This window comes from Lontra canadensis, unplaced genomic scaffold (assembly GCF_010015895.1).
Source record: "Lontra canadensis isolate GAN:19392208 unplaced genomic scaffold, GSC_riverotter_1.0 scaffold53, whole genome shotgun sequence".
Lineage (NCBI taxonomy): Eukaryota > Metazoa > Chordata > Mammalia > Carnivora > Mustelidae > Lontra > Lontra canadensis.
The window spans coordinates 8,199,581-8,226,505 of record NW_022631047.1 but is presented as its reverse complement, the minus strand read 5'-3'; positions in this window follow the sequence as shown (position 1 = coordinate 8,226,505).

Below are 26,925 nucleotides of genomic sequence, written 5' to 3'. Positions count from 1 at the left end.
GGGAAAACTGGCCAGCAACATGCCCAAGAATGAACCTGGACCACTTTGTTTCAGTGCACACAAAAATAAACTCAAAATGAATTAAGAACCTAGGTGTGAGACCTGAGAATATAAAAATCCTGGAAGAGAGTACAGGCAGTGATCTTGGACGTTGGCTGTACCAACCTTTTTCTAGATAGGCCTCCTGAGGCAAGGGAAATTAAAGCAAAAATAAACTATCGGGACTACATCAAATAAAAAGCTTCTGCACAGCAAAGGAAACAATCAACAAAACTGTAGGATAACCTACTGAATAGCAGAAGATATTTGCAAGTGACGGATCTGATAAAAGGTTAGGATACAACATATATATATATATATATATATATTTAAAGAAAAGTTCTACAACTCAACACCCAAAACCAAATAATTCGGTTAAAAAATGGGCAGAAGACATGAACATTTTTCCAAAGAAGACAGGTAGATGGCCAACAGACACATGAAAATACACTCAACATCACTCATGACTAGGAAAATGCATATCAAAACCACAATGAGATGCCCCCTCACCCCTGTTCGAAGGACTAAAAACAAAAATCAAGGAACAACATGTGTTGCTACCATATGGAGGAAAAGGACACTTGGTGCGCTGTTGGTAGGAATGCAAAGTGGTGCAGCCACTGTGGAAAACAGTATGATATTTCCTTACAAAGTTAAAGACAGAGCTACCTTATGATCCAGCAATCACACTATTGGGTATTAACCCCCAAAATACAAAAACACTAATTCAAAGGGATATGTGCACTCCTATGTTTACTGTAGCATTATTTACAATAGCCAAGTTACAGAAGCAGCCAGTATCCATAGATAGATGAATGGATAAAGAAGGGGTGTGTGTGTGTGTGTGTGTGTGTGTGTGTCCACATATTACACACAATGGATTATAATTCAGCCATAAAAAGAAGAAAATCTTGCCATATGCACAGCATGGATAGAGCTAGAGAGTATAATGCTAAGTGAAAGAAGCTGGAGAAAGATAAATACCATAGAACTCCCAATGGGTATTTATTATTTTAATTATTTTTTAGAGATTTTATTTGTCAGAGAAAGAGAGAGTATGTGCACAAGCGGGGGTGGGGGGAGCAGCAGGCAGAGGGAAAAGCAGGCTCCCTCCTGAGCAAGGAGCCTGATGCAGGACTCGATCCCAGGACCCAGGCAACACGAGCCGAGCCGAAGGCAGACACTTAACTCACTGAGCCACCCAGATGTCCCCCGGGTAGAATTTAAAAAACAAAATGAACAAGGGAAAAAAAAAGAGTGAGACAAACCAAGAAACAAACTATACAGAGCCAACCGATGGTCACCAGAGTGGAGGTGAGTGGGGGAAAAGGGGGGAATAGGCAATGGAATTAAAGAGTGCACTTACCACTATGAGCACTGAGTGATGTATGGAATTGTTGAACTGCTCACTGTATTGTACACCTGAAACTAATTTAACACTCTGTGCTAACTGTGCTGGAATTAAAATAAAAACTTAAAAAAAAAAAAAAGTGGTCCATAATCAATGAATGTTGGAACACTGGAAAAAAAAAAAAAACAGAAAATCCATAATCACTCTACAATGACTCAGCTTACAAACCTAAAAAAGCAAATATATTAAAAAGTTAGACACCAGGGAAACTGGCAAGGAGATGGGTAATATAACGATTAGAATTTCTGTAAGTTAAAATTCAGCTCCTGTAAGTTAAAAATTCAGAATACTTAGAAAAATGGGCAAAACTGAAGAGTATCTTTATAACCTCTGGAAAGTAAATAAGTAGCACTGGATCAACAGACCTCAGCACAGCCCATAGGGATTCCCCCAGATTCATTTACATTTATCCAACATAAAACACTGCACAAGTTTAAGGTGTATAATATTGATTTTATCCATTTATATATTGCAACGCTGTTACCAATGTATTAGTAGTTGGTGGTTCCATCACATCTAATAACTACCATTTCTAAAGGAATATAAAAAATAAGAAAAAAGGGATAAGAGACACCAAAATAGAATGGAAAATCACAGTATAAATTGAACAAAATGAAATAACTTTTCGAGAGGCAGTATTAAAACAAATAATAATTAGGGGTGCCTGGGTGGCTCAGTGGGTTAAGCCTTTGCCTTCAGTTCAGGTCATGGTCTCAGGGTCCTGGGACTGAGCCCCGCATCGGGCTCTCTGCTCGGCAGGGAGCCTCCTTCCCCCTCTCTCTTTGCCTGCCTCTCTGCCTACTTGTGATCTCTCTGTCAAATAAATAAAAATCTTTTTTAAAAAACCCAAATAATAATAATTTTCTAGAACTTTTGAAAATATTAATCTTCACATTAAAGAAGCTTAAGTTATTCTCTCCATAAATATATAGATAGGGAGATACGTGTATCTTTCTCCATACACATACACACAGGTGAGAACTCTTTATGTGTACATTATAGTAAAAAAGGGAGAAAATTCAAGCAAAGAATATTAAAGCCAAGAGAAAGGGTAGTAATTCTTAACAGGACATGACAAAAATTTAGATCAATGTCAGGATTCATGTTTACAATACAGACCAGACCCCAGAGAATGTTTCCCATATGCTCAGTAATAACAATTTAGGTGTTCATATGCCACTAAGGTATCATTCAAGACTAAGGGAAAAAAGAGCATTTCCAGACAGCAGAATGCACAAGAAAGTTTACTACTGGAGAATATGGTAGAAAGTGTTACACGTGGTTTATGTCAAGAAAAAACTAAGCCTAGAATGAAAACAGGAGATTTAAGAAGAAGGGGTGACAGAACAAGAAATCATTTTTTAAAAAATTATTTAGGGGTGCCTGGGTAGCTCAGTGGTTTAAGCCTCTGCCTTTGGCTCAGGTCATGATCTCAGGGTCCTGGGATGGAGCCCTGCATTGGGCTCTCTGCTCAGCAGGGAGCCTGCTTCCCCTTCTCTGCCTGCCTCTCTGCCTGCTTATGATCTCTCTGTCAAATAAACAAATAAAATCTTTAAAAAATATATCTAATTGAAAATTACTGTGCTATTTCTAAATAGGCAGTTGCTTCAAAATAATAAAGTTCATCAAAAAATGGAAATCGAAAATTCCAAAAAGGAATGGATAAAATAGGAACAACAATAACTGTTGAAGAGGGATCTGAGCACATATATCGACATGTATCCATCTTTAGACCTACTTAAAAATGAGGGTCATTAAGCATACTTGTCACAGTCAAGAAATCTGGAGATGTATGAGTGAGCTGGGGATGGGGAGCACAGTGGGTAACAGAATTAAATCTATTTATGGGAGAATTAGAGATGGTGGACACTTCTTTACTGATGAAGCACAGGAGGAAGTGGCCAGGCAGGACATCTGAAAACACTCCTGGATCCAGCTCTGGAAAAAAGCAAGACAGGCAGAAAGCTTGGGGGCAGGGGGGAGCAGGGATTGAGAGTGGTTTCTAGGAAGTCCATATATGGAACAAATGGAATAGGTGACACCCCTCCACTCACACTCTTGTTCCTGTATCCTTTGTCTGGCCATTTTAGATTCCATAGAGGACAGAGATAACCCCGAGGACAGACTTACCTATGTCAGTGGAGAACTACATGCTTCGGCATAAATTTATTACAATTCCTGAAAGAATGAGAGATCCTATGGTAGATGCTGCTTCCAGAATCCAAATTATCTTCCTATTGCTACACGCATGATGCAAATCAGCAGCAGAGTAAGGAAAGACCAAGAAGAACTAATAGCATGAAAGCAATGAAAACAATTAGAATTGCAGGCTTCAAGAGAATATTTAAACATTTCAAATTCCTATTTTCAGAATGACTCAAGAATGTTTTCGTTAGGGGCACCTGGGTGCCTCAGTGGTTTGAAGCCTCTGCCTTAGGCTCACGCAGGTCATGATCCCAGGGTTCCGGGATTTAGCCCCGCATCGCATCAGGCTTTCTGCTCAGTGGGGAGCCTGCTTCCTCCTCTCTCTCTGTCTGCTTCTCTGCCTACTTGTGATCTCTGTCAAATAAATAAATAGAATCTTAAAAAAAAAAAAAAAAAGAATGTATTGGTTACATAATGCCTGAATATTATACAAAATGAATTACAAAAAAAGTAGGATGGGGTGGGAAAGAGAGTTTTAAAATTGTATACTCATTATGTAAATTAAAAAGTTTAAACATTAAAAAATGTCTCCCAAAAAGGAGATTCTATTCAGAGTTTAAAAAAAAACTAGGAAAGATTAATTTTGAGAGAAATGCAGCCTAATGCAGCATTCCAATAGTGTTCATATACAAATGGCATGAATTTGAGCTATGGAGAAGGGGGGGGAAATGGAGAAGGAGAAATACCTACAGCATGAAGAGAAGGCATTTAGAAAAGCTGAGGGGGGGGAACTCCACAAATTTCACAATAAAAGGGACTGCTCAGTGCCCTTGAGAATAGGTGGAAAATATAACTAAATAAATCTTCCCCTTGATACATAGCTTTGAAATGCGGAGCATTAAGTTTCTAGAGAGAAAGTACATGAGAACTGCATCAGATTTTCATCAGAGTGGAATCTACAAATACAATTGTGGTGTATCTTTAACATTTTGATTGTAAAATACGACTTGGAACCCAAAATTCTCTGTCTACCAAGACCACCAGACAGAAATTGTACCTCCTATGTTTTCTGTCCTGCTGTGTCTTCCACACTCTGCGTATCTTCCTGCCTGCCTCTTTCCCTATCCTTATTTCTTTTTAAGGATGCTGTCTGAACATATTAATAAGAGAAATACAAGTGAAAAATAAAATAAAGGAAGGCTGTACCCACAACAGTGACGTTCACCTAGAGTTCCAGCAAAATGGAAATGGTAACTTGGTATGTGCACTAAGGAGACCTTGAAATACAACATTAAAATAAGAACATAAGTTGAGTGACATCTAAAGGAAAAATCATCTTAAAGAAAAGGAACTGATTAAATACCAAAAATATGTATGGAATAAATCGTCCATGCTAAAGAAAGCTCACTTGACTTCAATCGAGGAGGACAGCATAAGGATGAAATAGAAATTCTGGAAAAAGACAAACAAGACAAACATGATTCGAATATAAAACAACTGTAACAAATCACACATTTGAGACCTTGATGACGAGTAAGAAGACAGAGTCCATTTCAATAAGATGTGAGTTCCATTCTTGAGCAGCTCAGAGCTAGGACACTGACCCACACAGAAACAACTTTGCCATCAGTCTACTACTGCTGTGCAAGTAGCATGGTTCTAAGTCATAGAATTTTAATATTTATTACTTTTCATCTTGGCAGGAAACTTCGATATTCGGCAGTGTAAATTTTAATCAACCTAGATAACATGAAAGCAAAGATTGTAATTGCCAGAAAAGGATGGGAAGGAGAAAGAACCTTAGAGGAACTTTCTTCATCTGAGAGGCAAATCAAGAGGCAGCATGTAAACCACTTAGGACAAAAAATAGAAGTTACAATGTATCTTTTAAATATCTCAGAAGTAAAAAATTTTAAATGATACTAGTAGTGACAGGATGGTGAATTTGATCTGCACTCTTAGCCATCCCAGAAATAAGTCATGAGAAAATTTCTAAAGACAAATAAAGAACATAGACCGTGTTACTCAGTGATACAGAGGTAACAGTCAGATTGGTGAGAAGTAGCACTGGACTGGGCTAGGACTCTGGCTTTCAATTATGATCCCTCATTGTTTTTGTGCCATGCATATACCCGTTGTATATTAAATATGAAAAAACAAATCAATGCACTGTATACATGTTTGTTTTTGAAGTTTTAATTATGAAATTAATAACTTATTACAGATATACTTCAATTATGGGCAAATTTATTTTTATGGGCCACAAAGGGATAATTTTCCTATGTTAACTTAAAATAAATCTATCATTTTCAGTAGTGACCTTTACTCACTCTCAATTTACTCACATGTTCTGCCTGTACTCAAATTTAACAGTTTGCATATAAATATTATAGTGTGCATTTCTTTATTACATATAATTGGTCTCAATTTGTCAGTGGGTACATAACAAAACTTAGTTCACATTGCAGTGGTGTTAGATAAAATACTGTCTTAAGTGCAATAGACAAGGGCTAAATGATTTTATCTAAATAAATCAATTACAGAGCAACTGACATCAATTCAACTTGGAAGATCATCATTGGCTTTACTTGAGCCAGTATTTATAATGAATTAATCAAGGATAATTCTTGAATATATCTGCCAACCAATAAACTCACCAAATAGATTATAACATTATACTTCTTTCACATTAAAAATTACGAACATGTTTAGTGATTTTAATCAATATTCATCTACTTTCTAATAAGAGCTAGTGTGGTTTTAAAATGGAAGAAGGCAGGGTGCCTGCATGGCTCAGTGGTTTAAAGCTTCTGCCTTTGGCTCCGGTCGGGATTCCAGAGTCCTGGGATCGAGCCCCTCGTGGGGTTCTCTGCTCTTCGGGGAGTCTGCTTCCTCCTCTCTCTCTCTCTGCCTGCCTCTCTGCCTACTTGTGATCTCTGTCTGTCCAATAAATAAATAAAATCTTTAAAATAAAATAATAAAATAAAATGGAAGAAGGCAAAGAATTGATAAGCCATTTTATAATCAGAAGCAATGACATGGAAAATACCTAAGTAGGAGGCTTCATGGGTGTGCAACTTAGAAGCTGAGGAGAACCTCTCACTCAGTTTCATGATCTGCTGTGGTTGTCTTGTACGTGTTAGACATTTAACATAAAGCCCCACATGTTTATTTTCTATTGGGTCCTACAAGTTATGCAGTTGGGCCTTCAACAAGTGGTGTGCTTAGAGAAAGAACACAAATATGCCTTTCTGGAAGAAAAATCTGAATTACTCTATTTTTATTCTCCTAAAGTCTTGACTTTTTCTCTTAATTTTTTTTTCCTACAGTTTTTATTTCTTGGGTCCCTAGAGACCAAAAGCAAAATTAATATGAATAATGACTGAGTTTAATATTTAAAATACATAGTTTAGAAAAGGCAAGGCTATATAGGGGTGAATTTTTTCCTAGAGTTTTAAATATTTTTTCTCTTTTATTTTAATAAGTCATTATTCAACATTTTCTTTAGCCCAGATATGGGTGTGAGGTCTAGAAGATATACACATACAAATAGTTTCCTCTGATGCTAAAAATGGAGACTTTTTTTGTGTCTGTGTCATGTTTTAGCTCTATTTAAAAGACTTTTGAGGGGCACCTGGGTGGCTCAGTGGGTTAAGCCGCTGCCTTCGGCTCAGGTCATGATCTCAGAGTCCTGGGATCGAGCCCAGCGTCGGGCTCTCTGCTCAGCAGGGAGCCTGCTTCCCTCTCTCTCTCTCTCTCTGCCTGCCTCTCTACTTGTGATCTCTGTCAAATAAATAAATAAAATCTTTAAAAAAAAAAAAAAAAGACTTTTGAAAACCAATATAAAGGGGCTCCTGGGTGGCTCAGTGGGTTAAGCCTCTGCCTTCACCTCAGGTAACGATCTTCAGGGTCCTGGGATGGAGACCCACTTCGGGCTTTCTGCTCAGCAGGGAACCTGCTTCCTCCTCTCTCTCTGACTGCCTCTCTGCCTACTTGTGATCTCTCACTCTCTGCCAAATAAATAAAATCTTAAAAAAAAAAAACCAATTTAAAATTTAAACATAGATTATGTCATACCTCTGGCCATGTAGGCTTTAGAAATAATATATTAGAATTAATTTGCTTTATTATTCCTTTACTCTTAGGAAATAAGAACCTTAGCTTTATCTAGACTATAATTATTTTTCTAAACTAATTTAGTCCTAGTGTTCCAAGATCAAAGGCCAAGTATGTACATGAGGTAATTTGCTATCTCCCCCAATGGGTAGGAGAGAGAAAATTATCCACCTGTGGCCTCAGTCTTTCAAGAAAGCTGGTAAAAGAGGCACCTGGTTGGTTCAGTGGGTTGAGCCTCTGCCTTCGGCTCAGGTCATGGTCTCAGGGTCCTGGCATCGGTCTCTCTGCTCCGTGGGGAGCCTGCTTCCCCCTCTCTTCCTGCCTCTCTGTCTACTTGTGATCTCTCTTTCTGTGTAAAATAAATAAAGAAATCTTAAAAAAAAAGAATGCTGGTAAAAACATAAAGAAGCAGATTAGTTAATCTAAAGTAGTTGTTTAGTTGATCATGGTATCCACTGAAAAATTACCAACACCAAAGCTTACGTTTTAATTATATTCATTAATTAGAATCTGAGGACTTTACGGTTATCTCACCTAAGTTTCTCTGAAGATCAGAACTCTGATTACTATTGAAACACAGGGAACATAAGTTTCAAATACGGTGTGCTATATATGGGCTATCTTATTTTACCTAAGAGTAAGAATTTTTTCCCTTAAATTGGACAGCTACGAATAGAAGAAGGAAACGTGACCGTTCTCTTATACCATACACAAAGATAAACTCAAAATAGATAAAAGACCTCAATGTGAGGCAGGTATCTATAAAAATCCTAGAGGAGAACATAGGCAGTAACCTCTTTGACACTGGCCACAGCAACTTCTTTAAGACATGTCCCCAAAGGCAAAGGAAACAAAAGTGAAAATGAACTTTTGGGACTTCATCAAGATCAAAACTTCTGCACACACACACACACACACACACACACACACACAGCTTCTGCACGGCAAAGGAAACAGTCAACAAAACAAACATTCCCACGGAATGTGAGAAGACATTTGCAAATGATGCTATAAAGAGCTGATATCCAAGATCTGTAAAGAACACCTCAAACTCAACATTCAAAAGACAGATAAACACATCAAAAAATTCGCAGAGGACATGAGCAGACACTTCTCCAAAGAAGACATACAAACGGCTGACAGACACATGAAAAAATGTTCATCATCATTAGACATCAGGGAGATTCAGATCAAAACCACTATGAGATACCACCTTACACCAGTCAGAATGGCCAAAATCAACAAGACAGAAAACAACAAGTGTTGGAGAGGATATGGAGAAAGGGGAACCCTCTTACACTGTTGGGAATGCAAGTTGGTGCAGCCACTTTGGAAAACAGTGTGGAGATCCCTTAAGAAATTAAAAATAGAGCTACCCTATGACCTTGCAATTGCACTACTGGTATTTACCCCAAAGATACTGATGTAGTGAAAAGAAGGGCCATCTGTACCCCAATGTTCACAGCAGCAATGGCCACAGTAGCCAAACTGTGGAAAGAGACAAGATGCCCTTCAACGGACAAATGCATAAAGATGTGGTCCATATATACTATGGAGTACTATGTCTCCATCTGAAAGTAGTTTTATTTTTTATTATGTTGACATTTAATGACCATAAAATTATTTGAGTTCAGATGTTAATAGACTAGATGTATATATTGATAAATATGTACAAAGGTATATCCTCTATTGAATTTAACTGGTCTATATGTTATATATTGGCATAGAATTTTAGATGATTTTAAGATCAAAAGTATGTGTACACACACATAAGCACATGTGTGTGTTGTACAGGCAGAAGGTATACCCTAGTGAGTTCATCCTGTTTCTCAAAACAAAGCTTGGATACAAATCTCAGCTCCTGACAGACACTTCTTTGCAATCCTTTTTTTTCTTATCAGTACAGCATTTGTTCTGTCACTATGACCTTGGCACATTTATCAGAGACTGTTTCTTATAGTTACCATTCACTCATCAAGGACGTGCTAAATAAAACTAGATTAAAATACATTAGTCTATGGTAATTTTCATTATTTATTAATATATGACTATGTTGGGGGAGGCTGGGTAACAGAGTAAATTGGTTTTGGTGAAAGTTTTGGAAAATGCACTTTAACCCAAATGAAAAATATTTTACTGCTGAAATTTCAAATCTGTGGCTTGTCGCTCAACAAGTATTTTATATATAGGAGCCTTCTCATTTTTTATCTCCCAGTAAAGTTAACCATAATATTTAAGTATCATGTGTATTATGTAAAAATAATTTTACATACATATTATGTAACAGCAGGTATTTTTGTCTGATTATAATTTGTATCACACACACACGGCACACACATGAAGTAACAGCACTAAAAATGTAAGAACTAGCTTTCAGATTTTCCTAACCTGAGTTTTATATCCTTGCATTTTTAGGGATCATGAGACTGACTGCCTCAGAGAAGGTATTGGCTTGTGGGTTTTTTTTTTTTTAAGATTTATTTATGTATTTGAGAGACAGAGAGCAAGCGAGCAAGCACACAGAGGGAGAGGGAGAAGGAGAAGCAGACTCCTCACTGAGCAGGGAGCCCGATGCAGGGCTGGATCCCAGGACATGGAGATCATGACCTGAGTGGAAGGCAGTCGCTTTACTGACTGATCTTGAGTTCAACCAGATTTGTGTTTACGAGTAAAAGTTTAAACGCTGCTACATACAGATAATAATTCAAATAAACCTAACAACTGTAATTTTTTTAAGTGTCACAATCATTGGGCCAAATAGACTAAAGTGTAGGTTTCTAGGAATATTTCTACCAAAAATATAATGCTACAAAGATGGGTAGAAAATAGAATTGCTCTGAATAATACTTTATGAAAAAAACAAATGAAGGTCACTTCTCTGGTACCACATTATTTCATTAATTTAGAGAAAATACTGTGTGCCCTGCTACACATTTTTTTTTTTAAAACAAATTTTTAGGTGGTGCATATACTCGGGAAATAGCCCAAATCATTCTTTGTTGACAGAGGAAAGTTTTACGTTACTACCTACTATTGAACTAGGTTTCAGTTAAAACACCAGTACATTACTTCTTTCTCCGTGAGCACCTTAGGAGACTTATCGCACATGTTTATGTTTTAGAGATACAGGTTAAATACTTCTTTCCAAATTCAGCTATAAACAATATTGAAATTGGTGCTTAGAATTCTCATTTAAGTGGCTTATACTTTTCTATGTTTCTTCATTAAAATATCTAAACAGTGAATTCTGGAACACTGAAAAGAAATTTTAAAAAGATAAAATTTTTAAAAAATCTATTGTTCCGTGCACACTCCAAATCTTTATTAACAGAACTTGATACTTTCCCACCTCGTCTTTTCATTCACTCTCTTACTGTAGAGACGCACAAAGAAAGATACATGTTGGTGTTGACTGTATTCTAGTGTGTGCATTCATCAATTAAGCCACCTCGGATTAAACAAATCCACACGGAGATAAATTACATATAAAACCATTCCAGTACTTCTTGCAGCACGTTTCCATCACCGTGAGAGACAATGTCCTGAGAAAAGAGCTGAAATGATCACCACTTCATTTTACCTCCTGCTTTGATTCACACTTCAAGAAGAAACATTTCTTACCACTACCAGTATGGCTATTTTTGTTTAAGCAGAATTAAGACATGAATCCTCTAACTATAAAATGTACATTGATAAATCAAGGATTTAATATGTCTACTGGCCACAGATTGCAACGCCGTTCGTAGTGCACCTGTGAGAGATGCACACTGTGTTGGATCAGAACGCTATGATTCATACCAGATTAACTCAGGCACTATGTTAGCATTGATGTTTTACACATTGTACGGTTTGGGAGCTTAAGAATCATTTTTGAGCATAAAGAATATTTAGTGTAACATTTTATGAAAGCTACACAGATCATTTTACTGGGATAGCAGTAAAACAGGTCTGTGCCTGATGAAGCTGTGTATGCCGTATTTTATGGAGAATCGTAGAAGGATTCTTTCTTGGAACTGATAATCATTACTCTAAAATGAATTACATTCTAATGTATTTTAAAATAGGGCATTCTACTGTATTCTTCTAAACCTTTCTAAGATAGGCAAGGTAAATAGTTATCCAAAAAAAGGGAGTTTTCTTTTTTTTAATTTTTAAAGATTTTTTTAGTTATTTATTTGACAGAGAGAGAAGTCACAAGTAGGCAGAGAGGCAGGCAGAGAGAGAGGAGAAGCAGGCTCCCCACTGAGCAGAGAGCCCGATGTGGGACTCAGTCCCAGGACTCTGAGATCATGACCTGAGCCACCCAGGCACCCCAAAAATGAGTTTTCTTATGACAGCAGATGGGCTAAATAGAAAGCAAACCATTTTTCAAAGAAATAAACTGAAAGAAAGCAAGAGAAAGAAATAAAAGAAAATAAACTTTTAAAAAAGATTATTTGACACACAGAGAGAGATCACAAGTAGGCAGAGAGGCAGGCAGAGAGAGAGGAGGAAGCAGACTCCCCGCCAAGCAGAGAGCCCGATGCAGGGCTCGATCCCAGGACCCTAAAATCATGACCTGAGCTGAAGGCAGAGGCTTAACTCACTGAGCCACCCAGGCGCCCCCAAAATAAACATTTTTATATGTAACTCAGAGTTGCTGGAGGACACTCATATTCATGTTTTCCCTTGGAGGAAAACACCAGATTTCATTTTCAAGCATGTGCGAGATCAGAGAACAATGGGGAAGCCCATTCAGTGGTTTTTGTTCAGCTCCTCAAATATTTGGGATCCACCACAGTGGGAGCTAAACATCCTGAACTCTTTCAACCTAGCCTGGGCTTTGAGAACCTCTGAAATATTGTGCTTAGAAGGATTGAGGAATATATTCAAATCATACTAAATATGCATTTTAGTGTAGATATAGTGTCATTCTAAATATACATACACATTTATGATAAACACAAGTCTGGGAAGCTATAGATCAAAAATTAACACTGACTATAGCTGCAGTGTGATTACAGATGTGTTCTCCTTTCTTGCTTTTACAAATGATAGTCCTTTCAACAAAAACTCTATTCATTTATAAATGTTTAGTAACAACTACTATATCGAAGCTATTGTTTTAGGTTCTGAATAGTGAACACAATAGTCTTTATTATGTTGATTGTAAAATTAGAGTAATTTCTATTTGAAAATATAAATTTGATATGGTGACAATTTTGTAGAATTTTGTACCAGGATTATTTCTGCCTGGTAAGAATAATTCTTTATTCTTTCTGTGGTTGTTAAAAATGTTCTAAAATACAATAAGACTATTACAAAAAATCAAAAACTGTCTTAAATGTTACATTCATCTCAAAATTATGATTTATATTTGTCTGTTCCAATTGTTCTATCATCTATCACTTAAAAAACTCTTATTCTGGAAATATTACCACCTTGACAGCCATGTTTTTCTTCCACACTATTTTCAATCATTAGTGTCTTTTTGATTTTTGAAAGCTCAATTTCTGCCTCATTTACAGTAACTACATGAATGCATCATTTTATTACTAAATAATTTAAATTTTGCTTTATTCACTCACTTTCTTTTTCCCTTACATTCTTTTCCTCTCATCTCTGTTCTTTCCTTATGAATTTTTGCTTGAATTTCATGAATTTGTGTTCTACTATGAACTTAAAGTAACTTAAAAATGAATTTAAGTTTTTGTTTAAATCCCAGCTATTTAACATACAGTGTAATATTAGCTGCAGGTGTACAATATAGTGACTCGACACTTCTGTAAGCTACCCTGTGCTCATCATGACAGGTGCCCTCCTTAATCCCCATCACCTACTTCACCCATTCCCCCTCGTAACCATCCATCTTTCTCTATAGTTAAGGGTCTGTCTCTTGGTCTCTCTCTCGCCTTTACTTGTGCTTACGTGATTTTTAAATTCTACACATGACTGAAATCATATGGTATTTGTCTTATTCTGACTGGCTTGTTTCATTTAGCATTATTTATTCTAGCTCCATCCACATCGCAGTGAATAGCAAGTTCTGGTTTTTTTTTTTTGATGGCTGAGTAATATCCCACTGTATTTTACTCAGCCATAAAAATAATGAAATTACACACACACACCACCCCTTCATCCATTCATCAGTTGACAGGTGGTTGGACTGTTTCTGTCATTTGACTATTGTAGATAATGCTCCACATATCCCTTTGAATTGGTATTTTTGGACTCTTTGGGTAAATAGTAGTAAAATTGCTGAATTGTACAGTAGTTCTATTTTTAACTTTTTAACCAAACTCCATACTGTTTTCCAGAGTGGCTTTACCATTTTATACTCCCACCAACAATGCAAGAGGGGTTCCCTTTGTCCACATCCTTGCCAACACCTGTTATTTCATCTGTTCTTGACGTTAGTCATTCTGACAGGTTTGAGTTGATAGCTGATTGTAGTTTTGTATATCCCTAATCATCAGTTATGTTGAGTATCTTTTCATGTGCGTGTTGGCCATTTGTAGGTCTTCTTTGGAAGAAGGGCTGTTCATGTCTCCTGCCATTTTTTTTTTAATTTTTTTTGTGCCCATTTTTTAATTAGATTATTCATTTTGGGGTTTTAAATTTCTTAAGTTCTTTATATATTTTGGGTACTAACCCTTTATCAAATATGTCACTTGCATATATCTTATCCTATTCTGCAATGTGCTTTTAGTTTGTTGTTTCCTTCACTGTGCAGAAGGTTTTGACAAAGTACTTGATAACAACATGCCAAAGAATGAAAGTGGACCATTTTCTTAAACCATACACAAAAATTAATTCAAAATGGGTTGAAGACCTAAATGTGAGACATAAAACCATAGGAGAATATGGAAGTACTATAGAACTCAGGAAGTAAACTCTGACATTGGTTATAGCAACTTCTTTCTAGATATATTTCCTGAGGCAAGGGAAACAAAAGTAAAAATAAAACAATGGGACTTCACCAAAGGGAAACAAAAGTAAAAATAAAACAATGGGACTTCACCAAAATAAGTTGTCTTCTGATTATTAATCAACTACCTTTTCTAAAGTGTGGCCTGGCTCCCTCTTCTCAGATTGACAGATCTTTTTACTGGTCAAGCAGATACACCCCGATGTCCTTTATATGTGTGTCATTGTTTTTTGGTGATTGTCCCTTTTTTTTGATTTGCATAGTATATAATCAGAGTAATTTAATACATGTTTAGCAAGATATAAGAATTGTCCACTCAATGACCTCCTATAAGATGACTTGTTCTTATTTTTACTCTAATAGCAGGAATGAATGTTTATATGGAGTGGCCCCAAACTTATCAACTCTGTATTTTTTTCAGTGTCTATTAGACTCAGTTGGGAAGGCTTATTGCCTGATTCCTTAGAAAACATAAGCCTGTATTTCCCAGTATACATGTTACACGGTCTTTTCCTTTTTCTTCTTCTTCCATTTCCAACAGTTTGCTCAAGGAAACTATATTTGGGGGCATGCAGTTAGGAGTGACTAAAATACCCACAGTGGGTATTTTAGCACAGGTACTGATATACTGATTTTCACTGTAGTTTCAAGTACAACTAATTTAAGACCAGATCTCCACGTGCCATTTTAAAATAGTACCAGGCTAGTAAAGAATCACTAAAGAATGCCATTTAAGACCCAGTAATTATTTCAAGACAAATAATATTTAAAGTCATAGTTATTTTACACCATTAGAAAATAGACATGGGAATATGAACCCTGTGAGTACAGAAAAGTAACAAGTCCCCTGCTAGATGAGACCCATGGTGGATTTAACCTCTAACAGAGAAGTGAGAAGAGGAAGAAACTTCCCTAAATGCTGTTAAGAGGAAAAGAGCTGAAATTTAAACATGGGATATTACTGTCTGTCCCTGGAGTTGAGGCAGGAGAAGTAAGGGTCACTTGTTGTCAAGGGACAGCAAGGGGCCTGGTAGAGTAAGGATGTATGCAGAGGAACAGGAGAAAGTTAACAGGGGGCTGAACCTTACACAATGCATCAGGCACTCTACCCTTCAATCCCAGATGAGTAACTTGGCAGATGAAAAAGTCTCATTTTTTTTAAAGATTTTATTTAATTATTTGACAGACAGAGATCACAAGTAGGCAGAGAGGCAGGCAGGCGGGGGCGGGGGGGAACAGGCTCCCTGCTGAGCAGAGAGCCCAATGAGGGGCTCAATCCCAGGACCCTGAGATCCTGAGCTGAGCTGAAGGTAGAGGCTTAACCCAGGTAGAGGCATCCAGGTGTCCCCAAACAGTCTCATTCTTATGGGAAATAATTTTTATCAGTTTTTTTATACAAAGCCCCTCACATGTAATGAAATATTAAGATATGTGAAAACATATTACTATCATAATAATGCTATCCAACCCAGAAATGTCCAGATGTTGGAATTATCAGAAGTGGATTAAGGTAATTACAATTAACATGTTAAATAATTTAGAGAAGTAAGCAACACGAGGGAATAAATAATGTTTTTCAATAAAGAGATGGAAATTTCAGAAACACTAAATGGAAATACTATGATAAAAAAATCACATTAGGCATTAAGATTTATTTTGGGGGGCTTTCAAGAGAACTGTAAATAGCAGATAAAGATCAATGAATACATACATTTCAGACAAAATGTGGAAGAATTTATCTCCAGCAGACCTGCTAAATAAAGTCCGTTAAAAGAATTTCTTTAGACTGAAAAGAAAAGATGCCATATAGAAAACTAGTTCTGAATAGGTAGCAATGCCTGGTAGAATAAATACATGGTAAATACAACAATCTCAAAAAAAAGAAAAAACCTCTTCAAAAATTAGTAGTTGGTCTCATTAATATCCTTCCTCCAGTCTTTAATTAGGCAAAGGAAGTCAGTAAATATATAGCAGATTGGAAGAGCTGTACCATTTTGACTCAACTGATATTATATAACATCACACTGAATATTGGTAAAATACACATTTCTTTCAAATGTACTAGAAATACTCAGTGATAAAAGCCATATGCTGAGCCACAAAACAGTCCCATTTTGTTAGAAGAGAATTTGTACAGAATTTGTTCTGTACTATAGTAGTATCCAATTCTAAGCCACTAAGTAGTATTAATCTAGAAAATCTCCACATGCTTGAAGATTATACAACCTATTTCTAATGGATCATGGGTCTGAAAATAAAAAACCTCAAAAATAATTGAGGAAAACACAACTTATTAAAAGTTGTCTCATAAGCTAATTAGTGCTTAGCACTAAATGCAATAAAGAAAAAGGAAAAAAGGAGTCCAATCTAGGATATAAACTTCCGCATTAGTGGAGGGATGCCTAGCTGGCTCAGTGGGTAAATCATGTGACTCATGATTTGAGTTCAAACCCCATATTGGGTATTGAGATTACTTAGCCAAAAAAAAAAAAAAAAAAAAAAAAAAAAAAAAAAAAAAAAAAAAAATTCTTAAAGAAGCTAGTTGAACAAAATAATCCCAGAGTAAGTCAAAGTTGTTAACATAAAAAAAAAACCTTTCTACATATTTATTCCATTAAAATTAAAAGTATTATATGCTAACTGCAAAAGATGTGGCGAATGCACTTGAGAAAATGCAACATATATTCACGATAAAATTGCTCAGTAAAATGGGACGCCTGGGTGGCTCAGTTGGTTAAGCGGCTGCCTTCTGCTCAGGTCATGATCCCAGCGTCCTGGGATCGAGTCCCGCATCGGGCTCCTTGCTCTGCAGGGAGCCTGCTTCTCCCTCTGCCTCTGCCTGCCTCTCTGTCTGCCTGTGCTTGCTCACTCTCTCTCCCTCTGTCTCTGACAAATAAATAAATAAAATCTTTAAAAAAAAAAAATTGCTCAGTAATTAAGAATACTAGTAAATTTTCTCAACCTCTTAAATTAAATCTGAAAAACAAAACTGAAACCCAAAGCTATGGCTGATACCCTAATTAATGCTGAAATACAGACCATCTTACCCATGATCAGAAACAAAACAAGATGTTTCAGTCTTACCAGGGATATTAAACAGTGTATCCAAGACCATATAGCTAGTTCAGTAAGTCAATAGTCCTAAAGTCAAATAATACCAAAAAATAATATTTTAATAGCTAAGAAAATAAGAACCAGAATGGCATTTTGAAAATAAGATATTATGAAGACCAAACAACCACCACCACAAGAAACCATATAAGAAATAATCATCTAAGGCTCTCATTCTCATGTTTTCCATATATATAGATAAATAAACACACACACGTATCTCCAACTCTTGTCAATATCAATATTATCTGAGGTTTTCCAAAATTAAATGTAGCAGCTGAGCTCTGTTTTCAGTGTGATGTCTCTACTATCAGGAAATTATGGCACATATGTGGGGTTTCTAATTCATCTGTAATGCTTTCTCAGAAATTTCAGAGTCACTGAAGAGAGGTGACTTCACAGTCTTGGCTTCAAAGAGGACCATAAAAATAGCTCTTGACCCATTTATTAAAGTATGTTGTACTCTTAGGAGTCAGTTAAGAAATTAAATGATATATTTCAAGCTGTAATACCTGGAGAAAATAAGGAAACAATTTAACCCCTAATGAAATTAAGTTTGGGAATATATAGATTTATGGATTATGGCTTTATATAAGATAATCAGACGGTTATTGTAGCACATAAACATGAAACCTTTCTTATGTAGAGTAGTAGAAAGGTCATCTTTTAGTTGCATAAAGCAAATATTTTCCTAACTCTGTTACATCTCTAACTTATAATAATTACTTGTTTCCATGCCTCCTTTCATATTCTTTTGTCCACTCCCAAGGGAAACTCATAGGGTACTATTATCCTACTTGGCCTCAGACTGAACACAGTTCCTAACTCAATATAATAGTTTTGAATTTAATTTAACTGGATTTTAAGGACAAAGCAGATATCCCTAAATTCTAGAGAGAGAACAAGACTTGTAGGACCAAAGGTAAAAACATGGATCAACTAGAAAAGCCAACACACAAGGAGGATTTGGACATGATAGTATTTAAAAAAAAAAACTCTGAAAAACATTGTAGTAGCCAATTACAGAAAACAAAAACAAAACAAAAGCAATTTGTTCAGCACAATGGAATATTTTGATAGTTAAAACATAAGGTTAACCTTTCACAGGACAACTATTTATATACACATAAGTCCATTATGCATTCTGAAGAAAAATTTGGGGAAAAAAATGGACTTGAGTATCTATATAGAGGTCTCCTTCTGCTGTTGAAAGCATGATCATTTTGAGATTGCATGGAGTAAACCCTCAGGGGTCCCTCAACAATCTTCAGGTGAACTGTTACATTTTGGATTATAGGGAATAGGGACAAATTACCTCCTCTTAGAATGGAGCAATGGTATAGTCACTTGGAACTGGATTTAAGTAGCAGTGGTGCAGCACTGAAGACTTACATAAAAGTTTCAAGTACGGACCAATATTTTTTGAAACTAAAAGGTAACACGTTGGCTCCTAAATTCTACCAAGTCTTACTTTTGTTATTCTTAGCCAGAAATATCAGTATTCAAAGCATAGACTGTATATTTCAAAATTTGACATTAATTAGGCTGAAGACATTTTTTCACTGACAGGTTTGAACTTTTCGGATAACCATGAAATTAAATTTCATGAATATAAAGCAGAGTGAAATTAGTTCATTTTTGGAGAATTAATGAATTTTATCAAATTCCTTTAAAAGTTTTTATTAATAATACCAACTATCTACATACCCACTTTTTACTAAAATCATTCTATAATGTAAGAACCCTGAGGTCAGAACTGTGTTTTTGTTTTTGTCTGACAGATACATACATATTATAGTAATAGGTAATCTCCAAAAAAGTCAATATAGAACACAAGAAGGGCTATTCATTTAGTACTCCTTAAACAGAAGCAAAATTGTCATGCATAGAAATAAATACAATTTAAGTTTAGGCTCTGCATATACTAGTACCATTTTAACAAAACTAAACACAATCTTGGTAGGAAAAGTGAAAGTTACATTTATATGGTCACTTAATGAATTAAAAAATTTACATATCTACCATTTGTTCTTAAAGTCATGGTGAATGTGTTGAAAGAAAAAAAAAGTTCTGTCCTCTAAAAGGTTTTAATTTATATAAGGACATCAGAGGATATGTAAATCTTGGAGCAGAAGGAAACGTTAGTATTTCCTTTGTATCTTAAATGTCATTTATGACACAGATCAGGAAGCCAGATGCAGTGATATTTTCTAAAAATCAAGGTGATCTATGTGCTTTTTATGACCACACATAGTCTGGTTTCTGAATGATTTATGGTCTTCTCAAACCAATGAAGAAGTTAATAATAACAGTATTTCTTTGAAGGAGTTTTTCATTTCTTGTATAGCTATTTAAGTGACTAATATAAGTATAAACCAGGTAAAATTACATAGTTGCATAACATAAAATGCATAACATTTTTAAAAGTGTAATTAAAATATTAAAAATAAAATAAAAAATTAAAATTAAAATAAAGTATTAAAATAAAAAATATTAAAAATAAAAATTTAAAAAATTAAAAATACTAACTGTATTATCAGAAGACCTAGGTCTTTCCTCATCTTTCCTAGGAACTAGAAAATTACCTCTGTTAAGTTTTCTAGACTCTAAAATTTTGAGTCTAGAAATGTGGTCTAATTCACAACATGAAGAAGATCATATGTGCCCAGTGTGATAGCATTTTTTAATGAGAAAAAAATGCACAGTATACCTAAAATATTGGGAAGGTTAGAATTTCTGTAGAGAAATAATAGTTCTAATGGTTCTTTGTCTCTTATCCTGAACTACACAACTTATTTTCTTTTGCAGAAATCAACCAAATTCTCCATGAATTACAAAAATAACATTTATTTTTAACCCATGTTATGTGAAGTCTGCTGGATGGCTGTAGCTCAGATAGTTGGTTCAATTTTTCTAGGTTCTGTTAATTTGACCAGTTTATACAAAATCTGAAATGGGATGTCCAAATGAAAATACTCCTTAAAAACTAATTAATGCATATATATTAGGAATGAATTTTATAAACATGCTTCCTTTTATGTTCTCTTTGCCTAAGACAGCACTCTAAGTAGTAAAATGTTATTCATTGCCCTTCTCAAAATGATGTTATTATTTTATAAGAAACAGTCCCAAATTTCCATGCAGATTGTCCTAGAAAATCTGTGGTTTTGTTTTTTTTTTTTAAGATTTTATTTATTTATTTGACATATGGAGATCACAAGTAGGCAGAGAAGCAGGCGGAGAGAGAAGAGGAAGCAGGCTCCCCGCTGAGCAGGGAGCTCGATGCCGGGCATCGATGCTGTGCTGGAAGCCGGGACCCTGGGATCATGACCTGAGCTGAAGGCAGAGGCTTTAACCCACTGAGCCACCCAGGTGCCCCATGTGTTTTATTTCTTTCCGTGAGTCCCTGATTGCCAACAGCTAGACTCCTTTTTGAATTCAACTTCTTAGAGTCATTAGTAAGATGAAATTAGTAACATCTCACTTGCAGTATTAACATTCTGTCTCAAACTTGTTCTCTTAAAGCAACTTCAGTAGGTATATTTTCTACCTCCTGCTTTAGCCAGGCTAACACTTGTAACTTCACCAAAACAAACTATGGTCCACTACTTTTTCAATTTTCTTTAACAGTAAACTTTATAAGCCCCTAGTCAGGTTACAAAGAAAAAAATTACAAAAGACACAAATTACAAATATCAGAATTTGGAAAGTGTCCATCACTACTGATCCCATGAACATTGCAACATTAGTAAATGAGTATTATTAACAACTCTATGCCCACCAATTTGATAACTTGATGAAATAGAACATTCTCTCAAAGTCATCATCTAAAGAAACTCCCACAAGAGGATGTATAATCTGAACAGATCTCTACTAAAACAACCAATTCAGTGATTAACAACCTTCCTAAAGGAAATTACCTGTGGCAGGTGGTTTCACTAGTGAATTCTGACAAACATTTCAACAATAATACCAGTTCTCCACAATCTACCCAAAAAATAGCTAGCAAACACTTTCTAAGTCATTCTGTGAAGTCAGTATTACTCCAATAGCAAAACTGGATGGCAACATGAAAAAAAGAAAAACTACAAACCAAGATGTTTCATGAAAACAGATATAAAAACCTACAACAAAACATGAGTAAATAAAATTCAACCCTGTATGAAAACAGCTATACACCACGAACAAGTAGAATGGATTCCAGGTATATAAGGATGTATCAACATTTTAAAATTATTATAATCCATCACAACATGTTAGACACGAAAAACTATATCGATACAGAAGAATTATTTGAAAAATGTAATACCATTAATTATTAATAAAAGAAAAAACTTCCAACTAGACATAGAGGAGAAAGTAATCAAGTTGATTTAAATGAAAACTAATGTCCTATTTAGTGGCGAGAAACCAGACACTTTCCCCCTAAGATCACCAACAAGGCAAGGCTATCTCCTTTCACTCCCCTTACTAAGCGTTGTACTGGAAACCCTTGCTAACATAGTAAGAAAAAATAAGTACAAAAAAGGGACGCAAGTTGAGAAGAGAAAATAAAGGGCAAATGAAAGCACAGGAGAAGTTGCTCAGTATCTTAGGGCATCAGGGAACTGCAAATTAAAACAAGATACCACTGCGCATCTAGAATGATTAAAACCCAAAATACTGACAGCACCAAAATACTGATGAGAATGTGGAGCGACAGAAACTCTCAGTTACTGCTCGCACGAAAGAGAAATGGTTTGACCACTTACATGTAGAACACAGTCTGGAAGTCTTTTTTACGACGTTCGTCACAGTCTTATCACAATATCCATCAGTTACTCTTCCAAATACTTACATGAGTTGAAAACTTATGTTCACACAAAAAGCTGCACATAAAGGTTCTATCACTTCCTTAGCAATTGTAAAATATGGAAAACAATCAAATGTTATATAATAGGTGAACAGATCTATTGGTACATCCTAACAGAAAATTATCCAGCAATAAAAAGAAACTATCAAGTTTTGGGAAAAAACAGGGAGAAACCCTGAATGTTTATTACAGAAAAGCCTGTCCACAAAGACTACATACAATATCCTTTCAACTAAATGACATTCTGAAAAGACATATATATGGAGATAGTAAAAAATAAGTGGTTGCTGGGGATTAGGGGTAAGAGTGAAAGGTAAGTAGATAGAGCACAGGAAAGTACAGGGCAGTGAAAATATTCTGTAGCACGTTGTAATGAAATATATACAAGATACTGTACATTTATCAAAACTTCCAGAATATACAACACGAAGAGTGAACTCTAACATAAACTAGGTACCTCAGGAAATGACAGCATAACAGTAATGATTCAATTTTAACAAAGGTATCACTAGAAATTACTAACATGGGAAACTATATGTGGAGGAAAAGGATACATACCAAATTTGCTGTTTCTGCTTCATTTTTCTATAACCCCAAATTAGTCTAAAATATAAATCTATTAATGTAAAACAAAACAAAAACAAACAAACAAACAAAAAACCCACCCTCATTTCCAGTCCCAGCCCTGCAAGTAAAGTACTTGGAATTTCTTGCTAAGTTATAACAAATGAAAACACTAAACAGATTGAAAAATCAGCAACTCTTCATGGCTCTCTAAGAGAAGATAGAACACAGGCAAACAAATCACCCGCCCCCCGGAACCGGAGAGACGAACACAGGAGGAAGACACTGGAGTTACGACTCACCGCAGTAGAGACTCCAGCAGAAACCACCACTGAAGGAGAACCAGGGTAGGAAAACCCGAGGTGCAGTTGCTGAGTTCCTAGAGGCTCCACACGAACAACTCTGAGAGCTGAAAACTCCAGCGGAGAAGAGTCATAAAATGGCCGCCACCAGATGGCCCTCCAGGAGGCTGACCAGGTTTCCTCAACAAGTAATAGAGAAAACTTCCCCCACTTGTGTTTTGCGCAGGGGCCGGGGGAAATTTGAAGTTGGTAAATGTAGATAATTATTCAGGATGAAATGCTCCGTATTTTGGAAATCATTATACTATTCCTTTTACTTTAGTGAATGTTTGAAATCTTCCACAGTAATAAAAACAATGATAGAAAAAAAATTTTTGAAAAGAAAAAGAACTAACCAGAGCAAACTGCTTTCCCCTTAACAAAGCTTGCCCTCAAGGGAAACTATTTAACCAGAGTGGAACCTGCTGGGGTGTTGGGAGACCCAGCTCACCTGCTGAAGGAAAATAACCAAGTCCAGCCAGTCTAATTTTCCATGGGAAAGAAGGGAAATAGCCAAGTATAGACCATTCTAGCCATCCTGTACCACCTAAAGGAAAGGAAAAAAGCAAACAAAATAAAACTGAGAAATGCTTCTGAAATTCATAGCTCAGAAGAGACAAAGACTCACTAAAATATCATGAGGCTTAATCTTAGGACTATAGAAGGCTTCCTCTCTCCTCATACCTCATACTGCAGTACCAAAGGTCTATTTATTTTTTATTTTTTTAAAGATTTTATTTACTTAGTTGACACTAGAGAGAGAATACAAGCAAGCAGAGCAGCAAGCAGAGGGAGAGGGAGAAGCAGGCTCCCTATGGAGCAGGAAGCCCCACGTGGGACATGATCCCAGGACCCTGGCATCATGACCTGAGCGGAAGGCAGCTGCTTAACCAACTGAGCCACTCAGATGCCCTGCAAAACTTGATTTATAGATACTCAAATTTGGCCTCTTTTGTTTTTAAGCCCTTATATGGGAGTAAATAAATGACTGAGAGTTTTACTGATTTTAAGTTAGAGCATAAGCAATCTGGCTGCAGCTACCAGCACCTAGTATTTAAGGGAAGGATTCAACTCCAGCATTACGTTCTTTTGCTTTCCCATCACCTAGCATAGATTTGGCTGCAAGTGGCCGCAGCAACGTGCATATGACCCAATCTGAAATACGCCTTTCAAGCAATGTTGACTTCCTCAGCACTCTTGCATTCCCAATGATTCAACGATAATGCTTTCCAACATGTTATCAAATATTAACAAAATCCCTCATCTAATTCCAATACATGTTTACTGTCTTTTTGAGGTTACAATCTCGTTTTCCAAATAAAAATGAAGTAAATTACAGTTTGAAATATATCTTGAAATTGGAAATTGGAAATTCTGCCAAAATAGAATGTCCCCTAATTCATATGATTAGTATGATTTTGCCATTTCTTTTCTGTGTGGTTCATTTCACAGATGATAGCGTGAGGCCCAGGCCATTTAACTGATCGCAGGGCACAGAGGTTATGTAGCCTCCTGTCCTATTAGTGCTTCTACACAGCTACCAGAAAAAGGCAGCATGACCAAAAAATGCCATGGGACATGAGGTCTTCTAAATAACTCCACTATAATTTTTTTCAATTGCTGTCCAATGTCTTCTTGAGAGCAGCAAACGTCAATGAGGACTCAGGTGTGTCTGTTCAGGGTAGAATCACTGTTGTTCAAACAGCAAGAGAAAACCAGACCAGATGCTCTGTGCTGCTGAAGAGGGGAAGAAAGAAGGGCCACTGATTCTACCTATTATTTTGGTGATAATATATCTATTCTCTGAACTAGAAGATCAGTGTGGCATTGGCTTTGCCTAAACTAGGCTATTAGTGTGATGACTGAAGTTAACAGTATGTGAGATTCTTAACGATTATCATAAAAGTAGCAGCGAATACTACCTTGCTACCATCTGAGCAAAACAACCAGTACCATCAGCCTCTACTGGCAGTGACAGCCCCTTTACCCTGGCAATGTTTAAATGCTTCACAGAATTCAAAATAGGAGACTAGAGCTTGGATGTCTGGTTGACTTATCTGCATGCTTGTCTAGAGATCATCGCATAGAAATAGAAAAACCTGTGTGTTTGGAGAAAACTGGCTTTGTTGTAGGTGCTCCGACATAAGGATCAGAATGAAGTTTAGATCATTTGTTTTTATCACCTTTATCATTTATATAAAAACGTTCACGATATTGATGCAAGGGTTGGGGGTAATATATAAGCAGAGGACTCAGGGCTGGTCCAAAGAAAAGAAGTAGGTTCTTTTGTCTGATCTCTTCAAATGCTTCCTGGACCCAAAAAGGATGGAATCTTACATTTCACCATGAATGAAAATCACAAATACTATTCTCCCTTAGTAATCTTTTTCAACCTCCGCAAACTGAGATGAAAACTGTTCCTTTTAAAACCACTGTTTAACAGAGAGGAGAAGAGAATACAACAAAACCATACCTCCCTGCCAGCTCAGGGTGCCTCATCCCACTGACCTCAATTGAATTTTTCCAGAGCAGCAATCACTGCCTGGTACTTCATGTGATTGTTTCTCTACTGTCTCTCTCTCTCTCTCTCTCTCTCCGAGAATGGAAGTGCCAAATGGGCACAAATTTTGTTTTATTCACTTTTGTGTCTCCAGTAAAACGAGCATGTGATATACCCTCAGTGAACATCAGCTGAGTGAATGAATAAAGGCAGAAAAGGTTATTGAGTGCCAAGAAATGGTGGAGAGAAAGACCAAGCAATGAAGGTAGAATTTATAAAGAGAAAAATGGACGCTGGTGATTTTGTTTTACCCCTTAGACTTTTCTCAGTTTGGTGGAGGATACGGATATGGCTGTGTATATGATATATACACATTTCTGTCAAATATAATCTTGGAAATGTTTATATTGTGAGAATAAATATACCTCGAAGGAGAAGAAAAGGAAGATACACAAATACAAGACAAGTGATATGAAATGAACAGAAAAAGCTACCTGCATCCAAATCCATTTTCTGCCCAACTCTTTTGCTTTCCAAGACATTCTGTTTTACTAACCATCTCCTTAACTTCCTGGGGGTGGAGACCCTTGCTGATCTTTCTGATATGCAGGTCACTATAGTAATTGTGGTCTCTTGGCTTCTGGAAGTTATAAACTCCCACCTCTTCACTGTTGCTTTGGTATTCCATCTTTTCTATTGCTCAAGCCAAACTCTGTGATCGTCTTTCTTACCATCAGTCCTGGCCTATAGAAGAAAGTCTCTACAGTACAAAATGGTACCAGTGCCCCTTTCACCGGTGTTCCTGATGACTTTGGTAAATGGATATGCCTCTGGGCATCCTCCATGGAGTGGTCTGGTTTCACTGAGCCATTTTGACCCCTTCTAGAACTGTATCCCAGGGAAACTCAGGCATTCCCATCCCACTTTGTTCAATGTGGA